Here is a 12,784-nt window from a genome sequence, read left to right as displayed (position 1 = left end):
CTGTGTAAAGGAAATTGTTGAGGAAAGACTTAGAAGCAGGGAATCATGATAGGCAAGTACAAGTTTTTGAAGAGTTACTGGAAACCTTAGGGCCTCTAGGAAAGCTGGTATTCCGAGTAAGTTCTTTGACTTCTAAAACTTAGAAATTTAAAGGCTGCTATGAATGAATTCCCCACAGTAAGATTGTTCCCTCTCTCCTTGGTTAAGCTAGGTGGTGTAGTGGATAGTCTTTCTGGAAAGAGGAAAACTTACCTTTTTGAGTTCAAATCTAGCTTCATACACTTATGAGCTGTGTGATCCTGGGCAAATCTCCTCACCCTGTTTACATCAGTTTCCTCATATATAAAATGAGCTGGAGAAGGAAATGGCAAACCACTTAAGGATCTTTGTCAAAAAAAATTCCAAATTGATCCAACCATTCTGCAGAGCAATTTGGAACTGCTGCCAGAAGGCAATAAATCTGTGCATATCCTTTGACCCAGCAATACAACTTCTAGGTCTATATACCAAAGAGATCATTAAAAAGGGGGAAAAACTCACATATATAAAAATATTTATACCAGTTTTCTTTTTTGGTAGTGGCAAAGAACTGGAAATTGAGGGAATGGCTAAACAAGTTATGGTATATGAATGGGAAGAGTACTATTGTTCTGTAAGAAATCATGAGTGGCAGAGCTTTAGAAAAACCTGGAAAGACTTGCATGAAGTGATGCTGAGTGATATAAGGAGAACCAGAAGAGCATCATCACATTAGCAGCATCATTGTAAATGATCACCTCTGATGGACACAGCTCCTCTCAGTAGTTCAGTGATCAAAGACAATCCTGACAGACCTATTAATGAAAACACCATTTACATCCAGGGAAAAAAACAACCCAAAATAAAAAAAAACCAAAACAAAACTATGAGATTTGAAAACAGAGAAAAGCATACTATGTTCACTTTTTAAAATTTATTTTGTTTTTTTTCTTTCTTTCTCATGGTCTCCTCCCCCCAAAGTTCTAGTTCCTCTTTTATAACATGACTTATATGGAAATATGCTAAACACGATTGTACATGTACAACTTGTACCAGATTGTTTGCCGCCATGGGACGGGGTAGGTAGGGAAGGGAGGGTAGTAGAAAAATGTATAATTCATAAACTTACAAATGGATAAATGTTGAAATCTACTTTTGCATGTATTTGAAAAAAATTTTAATTTAATTTAAAAAAGAAAAAAGAAAGAATATTCCAAATGGGATTATGAAGGGTCAGACACACCTGAACAGCAACTTTGTTTAGTCTACCCTAGACAGATTTCTATTCTTTTGGTTTGAGATCCTCTTTACACTCTTAAAAATTATAAGGATCAGGGCAGCTAGGTGGCGCTGTAGATAGAGCACTGATCCTGGAGTCAGGGAAGACCTGAGTTCAAATGTGACCTAAGACACTTAATAATTAACTGGCTGTCTTGGACAAGTCACTTAACCCCATTGCCTTGAAAAAACAAAAAATTATAAGGATACTAAAGAATTTTTGTTTAAGCCTGTTATATCTAGTGATGTTTACCATATTATAAATTAAAACTGAGAATTTAAAAAACTACTTATTCATTTAAATAACAATAACAAATCCATTACATGTTATCATAAATAACATTTAAAATGTTTTCCATAAAAATTTAGCAAGTAAAACAATATAGCATTACTTTACATATTTTTATAAGTCACATCAGTGTCTGACTGAATAGAAGACAGCTAAATTCCTTCAATCAAACCATTATGATATGTTATTTTGATTAAAGCAGGCAAAGAAAATTTAGCCCCCATACAGATATGTAGCTGGAAGGGGAGAAATATGATAATAGGTAAATAACATTTTTTTATGATGATGATGATGAAAATAATTTTATCCTACTAGGCCCCATGAAAAGGATTTGGTGACCTGCAGGATTCATATATCCTACTTTTGAGAACAGCTAGCTTATTCAACACTCTCCTACTTCCTGTCTGTAACTTCTGTTTATTATTTTGCTTTTATAAATAAGTTTACTCACTATTCACTATTTGTGATGGGCCTTTGTACAACTGGTATTTGGTGGAAAGGAGTCAAGTTTGTAATTCTAAGTTATTACCTTCTCCCTGAGAGCAATCAGAAAAAAATATCCTTCTCTTTCCCTAAAGTATTGTACCTTTAAATATAAATTTATTTGAGTTCTAATAGATAGATAGAATTCTAGTCCAGGACCCCTTTGAGATAGACAAAGGAAGGAGCAAGTGTCTAGCTATGGCCTTCTTCCTGCCCCTTCACAGGCAGAAATCACAATCTCTGACATTTATCAATGCCAAATATATACCTACCATATTTCTGTATTTAGAGAGCACATGAATCTACTTTATAATAGTCTACAGCTCCTTCTTCTACATAACACTGATTGTTGATAATATAAGAGGTTCACTCTAAATATATTTGCTGTAAAATGGGCCTAATTTTACTTTACGTTATTGGAGTCCATAAGAGTTTAAATGCCAAAATACCAAATGGAGACATAAACTGATAACCCTAGGCTACAAAGATAGTGACTGTCAGAATCAGGCAGAGTACTTATCTACATTTAATTGTCTCCTTCCTGAAATACAATCACCAGTTAGACTCCTTGAATATGGAAGGAAAATGAACTGACTGACTTTCTAGGCCAGCTCTATCATGTTCTTTCTTGAATGGAAGGAGAATTCGAACAGCCCAAGTATCTGAGATCAAGTATTTTGTGGTAGGGACAAAGAATTATTGTCCTTTGCTTTGAAATGATTAGCATTAAACTTTTCTTTTAGAAAGAACCTTTATTGAGGTCATACCTTGACTTTTCCTTGAATTTTCCCCCCCAAAACTGTTTCTGAGAATACATCTGAAATACAACTTGTATTTTTGTTCCATGTTAGATTTAATTATGTAGTGTGAGAAAGATGAGTGCTTTGTCTCCCCAAAGAATTAACAAGTCATTGCTAGTCCTAGAACCTCTGTTTCAATATCTTTCAACAATATCTTCTAGGAAAGATCTAATGCACTTAATGTGAAATAGCACATTCACCATTTCCCCTGTGCTACAATTTTGCTTTCCTGCAAATGGCATCTACAACATGTCATAACCACTCAAGTTGGAAAGGCTCCACAGAGATCTCATTGTGTAAGAAAGACTATGTCAATGACTGAGGTTCTGATGTCAATCATTTTCCCCCCACCTGCCTAGGTTTACCTATAATAACAATTGTATTACAAAAGACTATACAGGGCGTAATATGTTTAGGTAAGGTGGAGTATTTCAGGGGGAAAAAATAACAACCCAATGGCAAATCCACTCTGCCTTACCTTTCTAGGTTGCCAGGTTCTGCTGATGCAAACTCAGCCAGAGAATATGCTTCTAACCATTATTCTTCATGGACCCACATTATGAGATTTAAACTATGAAGTCTCGGTCAGGACCAAAATCTCCCACAGTGTTCTTTGATAGAGGACAGTTAGAGAATCTTTCAGGGAATGCTGCTGAGTAGAAGTACAGGCCATGTTTAGATCCCTGCAGTGGATGCCATTGAGTGTTTGAATATCTTTACTTTGCAACAGATGGGCTAACAGAAGGAAGAAGTGGGGATGATTTTTCCCTTCCATATTTGATGCTCTAGCCAACTTAGTTTCAAGTACTTACCTCATGAGTTTTTCCTCACTTATGACGATTATTATTATTTTGTTGTTTATTCTAAACTTGGCCAACAAAACAAGCATTCAAATAAATATTGAATAAACATTCAAATGAGATAAAAAAGATCATATATGCATACATATCAATCTATATATAAAATGCAAACTTCCATTCTTTTCAGTTAAAATGTGCATATGGATTTTGACAAGACAATAACAAAAACATCCTATTTTCTTCCATATTCCCTTTGAAGTTTTTCCATATTTTATTTTATTATTATTTAGTCATTCATTTCCTTATCTATTAATTCATTTTTTCTGCATAATTCTAGCATCAGTTAAATTGTATATTTTTTTTGGTTTTTTTAGGTTTTTGCAAGGCAATGGGGTAAAGTGGCTTACCCAGGGCCACACAGTTAGGTAATTATTAAGTGTCTGAGGCCAGATTTGAACTCAGGTACTCCTGACTCCAGTGCTCTATCCACTGCACCACCTAGCCAGCCTATTGTTTTCATTCTACTTTACTCTGGATCATTTCTTTTTTAAAAAATTTATTTAAAGCAGTGGGATTTGAGTGACTTGCCAAGGTCACACAAATGGGTAGTTATTCAGTGCCTGGGATCGTATTTGAACTCAGGTCCTCCTGACTCCAGGGCCAGTGCTCTATCCACTATGCCACCTAAACTGTCCCATATTCTGGATCATTTCATACAAGTCTTCTCTTATTTTTTTGAAATCTTCATATTTTAATTTCTTATAGCAGTCAATAACCATTTGTTAAGCACCAGTCTCTGTACTAAATGTTACAGGTATCAAAAAAAAAAAACAAAGACAATCCCTACTCATGAACTTTCATAATCTAATGGGGAAGAGGACAGAAAAACAACTGTATATAAAAAAAGATATAGAAAGGATAAATTGGAAATAATAGAAGAAAGGCGCAATATACTCCTATTCCATTCCAGTACTACTGATGGTTTGGTCATTCTCCAACTGTAAGACACATTTACATCTTTTTTTTATAGCAATCCCTTCCCTCCCCCCCAAACCCTTAGAAATGGAAGTTTGATGACACAGTTGAAAGAAGGCTGGGTCTGGAGGAAGATTTAAGTTCAAATGCAATGTCATGTACTTACTATGTATCTCTAAAGTCACAGAGGTGAGCTCTGTTTGCCTCAGTTTCCTCATCTATAAAATAGAGATGATAATAACATCTAACCTCCAGGGTTGTGAGGATTAAAGGAGACAATAATTGTAAAATGCTTGATACATAGTAAGCATTATATAAATGTTAGTTACTATTTTTATTATTGAAAAATAACATCCTTAAATTATAGTCTTAGCAATGACCTTACTTAGTCAAAGTGTATGCTAGTTATGTGGCTTTTTGTATGATGCTGATTTGCTTTTCAAAAAGCTCAAACAAATTCACAGATCTTTCAGCATTGGATTTTACAATTTGTCTCTCTTTGCCAGTACAATGCATCTGAGGTAATTATGAGAAATCTGTATTATCTTTCTTTGGGGCTTCAAGAGACTGCACACATGCCAAACTCAAAGAGAAACAGATCCATGAAGATCACATAATGACTTAGAAACCACAAATCGACGTTATCTGGGTTTTATTGTATTTTTTACTTATTTCCATTAAACATTTTTCCAAATAATTTAGTCTGGTTCAAGATCTCAAGTTTGTATACTTACAAAACAAAGTCTAAATTTGTGTTGTTAAGTTGCCTAAGTGAAATTTAAACCATAAATATTTTCATGTAGATTTCTGTACACAAATAATAAAAATATAATATTCATGTGATTATGAATCATGTATTTCAGATGTATGTTTTAATGAACAGCAAAAATGATAAAAAATCTTTTCAATAATTCTCAATCTTCCAGAAGCTCTTATGGCTCTCCAGCTCAGTAAGTCAAAGATTCCAAGAGTTTGTGGAGGATAGATTTTGGAATCCAGTCTTGTTAAATCTCCTCAAGAAATAATCCACTGGGGTAGTTAGGTGTCACAGTGAATAGAGCACCAGCCTCGAGTCAAGAGGACCTGAGTTCAAATGCGACCTCAGACACTTAATAATTACCTAGCTGTGTGACCTTGGGCAAGTCACTTAACCCCATTGCCTTGCAGAGAGAGAGAGATAATCCACCACTTAGGGAATGACTGAACATTTATAGTATATGAATGTTATGGAGTACTATTGTTCTGTAATAAATCATGAGGGGACAGATTTTAGAAAAGTATGCAAAGAATTCCAAGAACTGATGCTGCATGAAGTGAGCAGAACCAGAACATTTGTACACATTTAAAGCAATATTGTAAAGTGATAAACTATGATGGACACAGTTCTTCTCAGCAGTTCAGTGATCAAGGACAATTCTGAGAGACTTGTAATATCAAATAACATCCACATCTAGGGAAAACACAACCATGAATATATAGCAAGGCATATTATGTTCACTTTTAAAAATTTATTGTTTTTTTCTTTCTCATGTTTTTTCCCCTCTTAATTCTTGTTCCTTTTTCACAACTTGACTAATATGGAAATATGTTAAACACGATTGTTCATGTACAACTTGTACCCTATTGTTTGGTGCCAGTGGAGAGGAGGGAAGGGGAGATGGTAGAAAAATGTGTAATTCATCAACTTGCACATGAATGAATGTTGAAAACTTCTTTGCATGTAATTGGGGAAAAAAGATACAACTCACACTCTACTCTAGTTGCATAGTCTGGTAGGAGAGAATTTTCTGTTTGTGTGAATGATAATATCAAAGCCCATTTAAGCAGATACTCAAGAACAAATTAGTCATCTATATAAAGAGGGGATGGGAGGAATTATAACTGTTGGCCCAAAGAGCATTATAAAACTATCTTATGATATTCAGACATTTACCACACACATACACATACATGACAGACACTCCATTAGGTATCATTTGTGTGGATGACAAAAAAGTGGTAAAAGTGTGAGTTGTAGGTACATTGAGAAGGTCTTCCTTTTCCTTTTGCTCTGAATCAATCAACATTAACTTCTGTTTCTATGCCTTTTTAAAGTTGTCGCCCTATCAAGAATATAATTCTCTTAGAATCTCTATTTTCATTCAGAATTCAACTCAAATGGCACCTCCAATCATGAAGTATATCTTTATCTCAGCTATTAATGCCTTCCCCCTCAAATTCATTTTGTAAGCTCCTTTAAGGCAGGTACTGTTTAATTTTTAATCTTTTTAATCCACAAAATTTAACAGTTGCTGACACAAAGTGGCTGGTTAATATGTCTTTGATTGGTTCACTCATTCATTGAGTTATTCTTCATTGGTGATCATAACAAGTTTATCATTTTAGAAAGTGACTTAGGGACTGAATAAGTAGAGAAAGAAATAAGCATTTATTAATCACCTGCCATTTGTTAAGCTTTGTGTTAATTGGTTTAAAAATGTTATTTCATTTAATTCTCACAACAATATTTCTTTTTTTTTTTTTAGATTTTTGCAAGGCAAATGGGTTTAAGTGGCTTGCCCAAGGCCACACAGCTAGGTAATTATTAAGTGTCTGAGACGGGATTTGAACCCAGGTACTCCTGACTCCAAGGCCGGTGCTTTATCCACTACGCCACCTAGCCACCCCCACTATGCCACCTAGCCGCCCAACAACATTTCAAGATAAGTGCTTTTATTATCCCTATTTTGCAGTTGAGGCAAACAGAGGTTAAGTAACTTGCCCAAGTTTAATATCTGAGGTCCTATTTGAACCTAGGTCTTCCTGACTCCAGTTCCAACATTCTATTCATGTGCCTCTTAGCTGCCTCCTAAATATCAGAACCTATTTTAATTTAGTCCAATTTAAACATTAAGGGAATTCAAATTCTTCACTTTGGAGCCAGAAGTTTCTAGACATCTTACTTGAATATGTCTTTACCAGGACTTACAAATAACCAAAAAGCCCAGTTTGGTAGATCAATCAGTCTGTTTACTTTATAGATGAAAAAAATGTTAGGGTTCAGTAATAGTCCCAAGCTCACATAAGTAGGTAATTTCTTAAAGATATCTTTGAGCTTTAAAATTCAGTGATTTTAAAGTGAATTAAATTATTGTCTGTACATAGGAATTACAAATTTATGTCTAGCCTCACTCCAGTCTAATACTTTATCTAGTACAACCAATATTATGTTTACCTTTGACATTTCAAATTAAATAGATCCGAATGAAAACTTAGCATTTTCTTTCTGATAATGCCTCTTTCCAACTTTGCTATTCCTATTAATAGAGCCACCATTTCTTCAATCATTCAAGAATAGCTTTTTAATCATCTTTGACTCTTCCCTATCCTTCTTCCCCAATACCCAATCAATTGTTGACTCTTGCTTCCCCTCCTTTCTTTTTCCTTTGCACCCAATCTAATGAAAGCCCTTATTACTTCTCTTGTGGTCTATAATAGTTTCATTTTTTGGTCTTCTTGCTGCCATCCTCCAACCTTTTGCATGGGTTTAAATATATCACTGCCATGTTTAAAACTCTTCAGTGGTTTCCTATTGTCAACTGAAAAAAGTATAAATGTCTTAGTCTGGCACTTAAAGTCTTTCAAAAGCCAACTCCAATCTACCTTTACTGCCTGCCACAAGTTCTTCTCCCTTGACTTTTCTTCTCACCTATATTCTGGCCAAAATGGATTGTTCTTCATTAGTCAGTTTGTCCTCTATGCCTGAAATACTTTCTCCCTGCTTCTACCTGTTAAAATCCTTCCTTTGCTTAATCAACACATCAGAGGTGCCACCTCTTCTAGGATCTGGAGTAGAGTACTTGATTCGAATCCTAGTTCTGCCATCTGTTATCTATGTAAACTGGGGCAAGTCTAAAACCAATCTGGACCTCACCTTCCTCCTCTAAAAATGATGGGTGCTATAGGAGATGAGCTCTAAATCTATGACAATTATGTCTTTCTTTTATTGATGAATGATATTCTCCACTTCTATCCTTAGTCTTTCTATTCCTTTAATTATTAATAAGCCAGATTTTTCTAGGATCTAAGTTCTGATTTATATAGAGGAGGTAATGCTAGAAGATGTCCTAACTCAGATCTCCAAGATACTACTGTATTTAACAAATTATTTTTTCAATGATGCCTATCAACTGTATCTGATATTAGAAATTTGTACTGTTTTGACATCATTTCCCTTAAATTTACAGGTGTGTGTGTGTGTGTGTGTGTGTGTGTGTGTGTGTGTGAATTCTTTTAGGCCTCTAGGGTTATACTGTATTTAGTAAGAAGCTATTTTTCAGTGCTGTAATTGGAAGTCTGGAGACCTGAAAGATTTACTACAACTTCCAACCTAATTTAGTAACCCAGACACTAGTATTATATAAAATATCAATGCAGTGTTAAGTTTTTTAATGATGCTGTCTGAAATTGGCCATAGAAAATGACTACTTCCTACAACTAGTTTTTGTTTCATCATCCCTCCAATGTAGTATTAAACTGCTTGTTCAAATAAGCTCATTCTACTCATTCTTCCAACAATAAATCTCTTGCAAGCCTCTTGTTCCATGTCTTGTGTTTGTGTCTCTAGCACCCTAGCACAATCCTGACACAAAATAGGTGTTTAAAAATGCTTTTTAATTGATTTGCAAAACAATTCAAGACATTTGCCTATATTTTCTCACTTCTTCATTTATCTGGTTCTTCTTTGAAGTAAGGAGCATGGGGTGGGGAGGGGGGGGATTTAAGTAGCCTGTTTTAAAAAAATATACCTGGTGATTTTTTTTTTTTACCAGGTAGGCAGGGATGGTCCAATATCAGGAAAACAATCGCCATAATTGATCATATCAATGACAAAAGTGACAAAAATCATATGATTATTTCAATAGATGGTGAAAAAGCCTTTGGCAAACTACAACATTCATTCCTATTAAAAACACTGGAGAATATAGGAATAAGTGAACTTTTCCTTAAAATAATAAACAGTATCTATCTAAAAACCATCAACAAACATTATATGCATTGGAATTAAACCAGGAGCATTTAAGTCAGAGGCGAAATAAGGATGCCATTATCACTAATGCTATTCAATATAGTATTAGAAATGCTAGCTTTAGCTATAAGAGAAGAAAAAGAAATTGAAGGAATAAGAATTGGCAATGAGGAAGCAAAACTTTCTCTTGGCAGATAATATGATGGTAAGCTTAGAGAATCCTAGAAAAATCAACTAATAAACTACTTGGAACAATTAACAACTTCAACAAAGTAGCAGAATATAAAATAAAACCATACAAATCATTTATATATATATATATACATATATATATATATATATATATAATACATATATAAATATAAGATGTGTATGAACAATAAAGCCCAAGGGCAAGAGGTAGAGAAATTCCATTTAAAGTCAAATTTAAACAATTGGAAAAACATAAATTTCTCTTGGTTGGGCTGAGCTAAATATAATAAAAATGACAGTTTTACCTAAATTAAAATACATATTTGATGTCATACCAATTAAAATACCAAAATTTCTTTTGCAGAGCTAGGAAAAATAATAATAAAACTTATATGGCACAACAAAAGATCAAGAATATCAAGGAAATTGATGAAAAAAATGGAAAGGAAGGTGGCTTACCAGAACTAAATCTGTATTATAAAGCAAAGTCATTAAAACTGCCTAGTATTAGTTAAGAAATAGAACAATGGGGGCGGCTAGATGGTACAGTGGATAGAGCACCGACCCTGGAGTCAGGAGTACCTGAGTTCAAATCCTGCCTCAGACACTTAATAATTACCTAGCTGTGTGGTCTTGGGCAAGCCACTTAAACCCATTTGCTTTGCAAAAAAAAAAAAAAAAAACCCTAAAAAAAAAAGAAATAGAATAATGGACTAGTAAATTAGAGTAGGTACAAAAGATACCACAGTAAATCACTGTAGTAATCTACTATTTGACAAACCCAAAGACATTAGCTTCTGGGATAAGAATTCACTATTTGACAAAAACTACTCGGAAAACTGGAAAATATATGTCAATAACTAGGCATAGACTGACATCTCATACCTTATGCCAAAATAAAGTCAAAATGGGTACAGGATTTAGACATAAAAGGTGATACCATAAACCAATTAACAGATCAAGAAATATTCCATCTGTCAGATCTATGAAATGGGAAGGAATTTATGACCAAATAAGACATAGAAAGCATAATAAATTGCAAAATGATTGATTTTGACTTTATTAAAAAATGTTTGCACTAACAAAACCAATACAGTCATGATTAGAAGTAAAATAGAAAGCTGAGAAACAATTTTTCAAATCTAGTGTTTCTGATGAAGGTCTCACTTCTAATAAATATATATATATATACACACACATAGAGAGAGAGAACTGAATTAAATTTATAAGATTACAAATCATTCTCCAATTGACAAATGTTCAAAAGATATCAATAGGCAGTTTTCAGATGAAGAAATTAAAGCTATTTATAATCATATGAAAAAATGCTCCAAATCATTATTGATTAGAAAAAAATGCAAATTAAGGTACCATCTCATACCTATCAGATTGGCTAAGATGACAAAAAAACAAAATGATCCATGTGGGAAGGGATGTGGGAAAACTAGGATATTAATGTATTGTTGGTATAGTTGTGAACTGATTCAGCCATTCCCGAAAGAATCCAGAACTATGCCCAAAGAGCAATAAAATTGATCATGTCCTTTGACCCAGCAATACCAATACTAGACCTATAACCAAAAGAAATAACAAAAAATGGGGAAAATTTCATATGTTCAAAAATATTTATAGCAGCTCTCTTTTTGAAGTGGCAAAGAATTGGAAATTGAGAGGGATACTTATCAATCAGAAAATGGCTGAACAAATTATCGTATATAAATTTTGTAGAGTACTATTGTTCTATAAGAAATCATGACTGGTCAGTCTTTAGAGAAGCATGGAAAGAATTATGAACAAGATGAGTGAGGGAAACAGTGCATATTAGCAAAAGCATTGTGAGATGATCATGTGATGGATGAAACTCCTCTTAGCAGGTCAGAGATCAAGGACAACCTTTAGAAACCTATTATAAGGGCAGCTAGGTGGCGTAGTGAATAAAGCACCGGCCATGGAGTCAGGAGTACCTAGGTTCAAATCCGGTATCAGACACTTAATAATTACCTAGCTGTGTGGCCTTGGGCAAGCCACTTAACCCCGTTTGCCTTGCAAAAACCTAAAAAAAAAAAGCCCTATTATAGACAGTGTCATCCACATTCAGAGAATATACCACAGAATCTGAATGTATACTGTGTTCACTTTTTAAAAACTTCTTTTGTATTTTTTCTTCCTTTCTCAAAGCTTTTTTCCTTTCCCTTAGTTCTAATTCCTCTTCCACAAAATGACTAATATGTTAAGTATATATACAACTTTTTCCTCCCCAAAGGTAATGGGGTTAAGTAACTTGCCCAAGGTCACACAGATTTTAATTATTAAATGAATGAGGTCAGATTTGAACTCAAGTCCTCCTGACTCCAGGCCAGTGCTCTATCCACTTTACCACCTAGTTGCCCCTTACAACTTTGATCACACTATTCACTGCCTTAGGGAGAGTGATAGAAAAATGTGGAACTCATAAATTTGCAATACCTGGATAAATGTTGAAAAACTACCACTTCATGTTACTGTAAAAATAAAATAAAATTTCAATTAAAAAAAAGTAAATAATATACCTGATGAGTTTAAAGGTGAATGAGATAAGCATTAATCTAGGGGTCAGTCTGCATAAAGTTAAATTTGTAGGATTGGAAAACCTTTGTGAAATAAACCAGAATTTATAACTTATTTTTTTAAATTTCATTATTTAAATTAATGGGGTTAAGTGATTTGCCCAAGGTCACACAGCTAGGCAATTACTAAGTGTTCAAGATCAGATTTGAACTCAGGTCCTCCTGAATTCAAGGCCAGTGCTCTATCCACTGTACCACCTAGCTTCCCTAACTTGATTTTAGAGAAAATAAGGTTGACTAATAAATAATTTATATTAGAGAAATTCAAATAAAAACAACCTTAAGATATCATTTTACAACTACTAGATTGACTAAAATGATAGAAAAGTGACAAA

The sequence above is a fragment of the Macrotis lagotis genome, chromosome 8 (genome assembly GCF_037893015.1).
Source record: "Macrotis lagotis isolate mMagLag1 chromosome 8, bilby.v1.9.chrom.fasta, whole genome shotgun sequence".
Taxonomy (NCBI): Eukaryota; Metazoa; Chordata; class Mammalia; order Peramelemorphia; family Peramelidae; genus Macrotis; species Macrotis lagotis.
The sequence above is the reverse complement of the archived record's forward strand: the minus strand, read 5'-3'. Positions refer to the sequence as shown.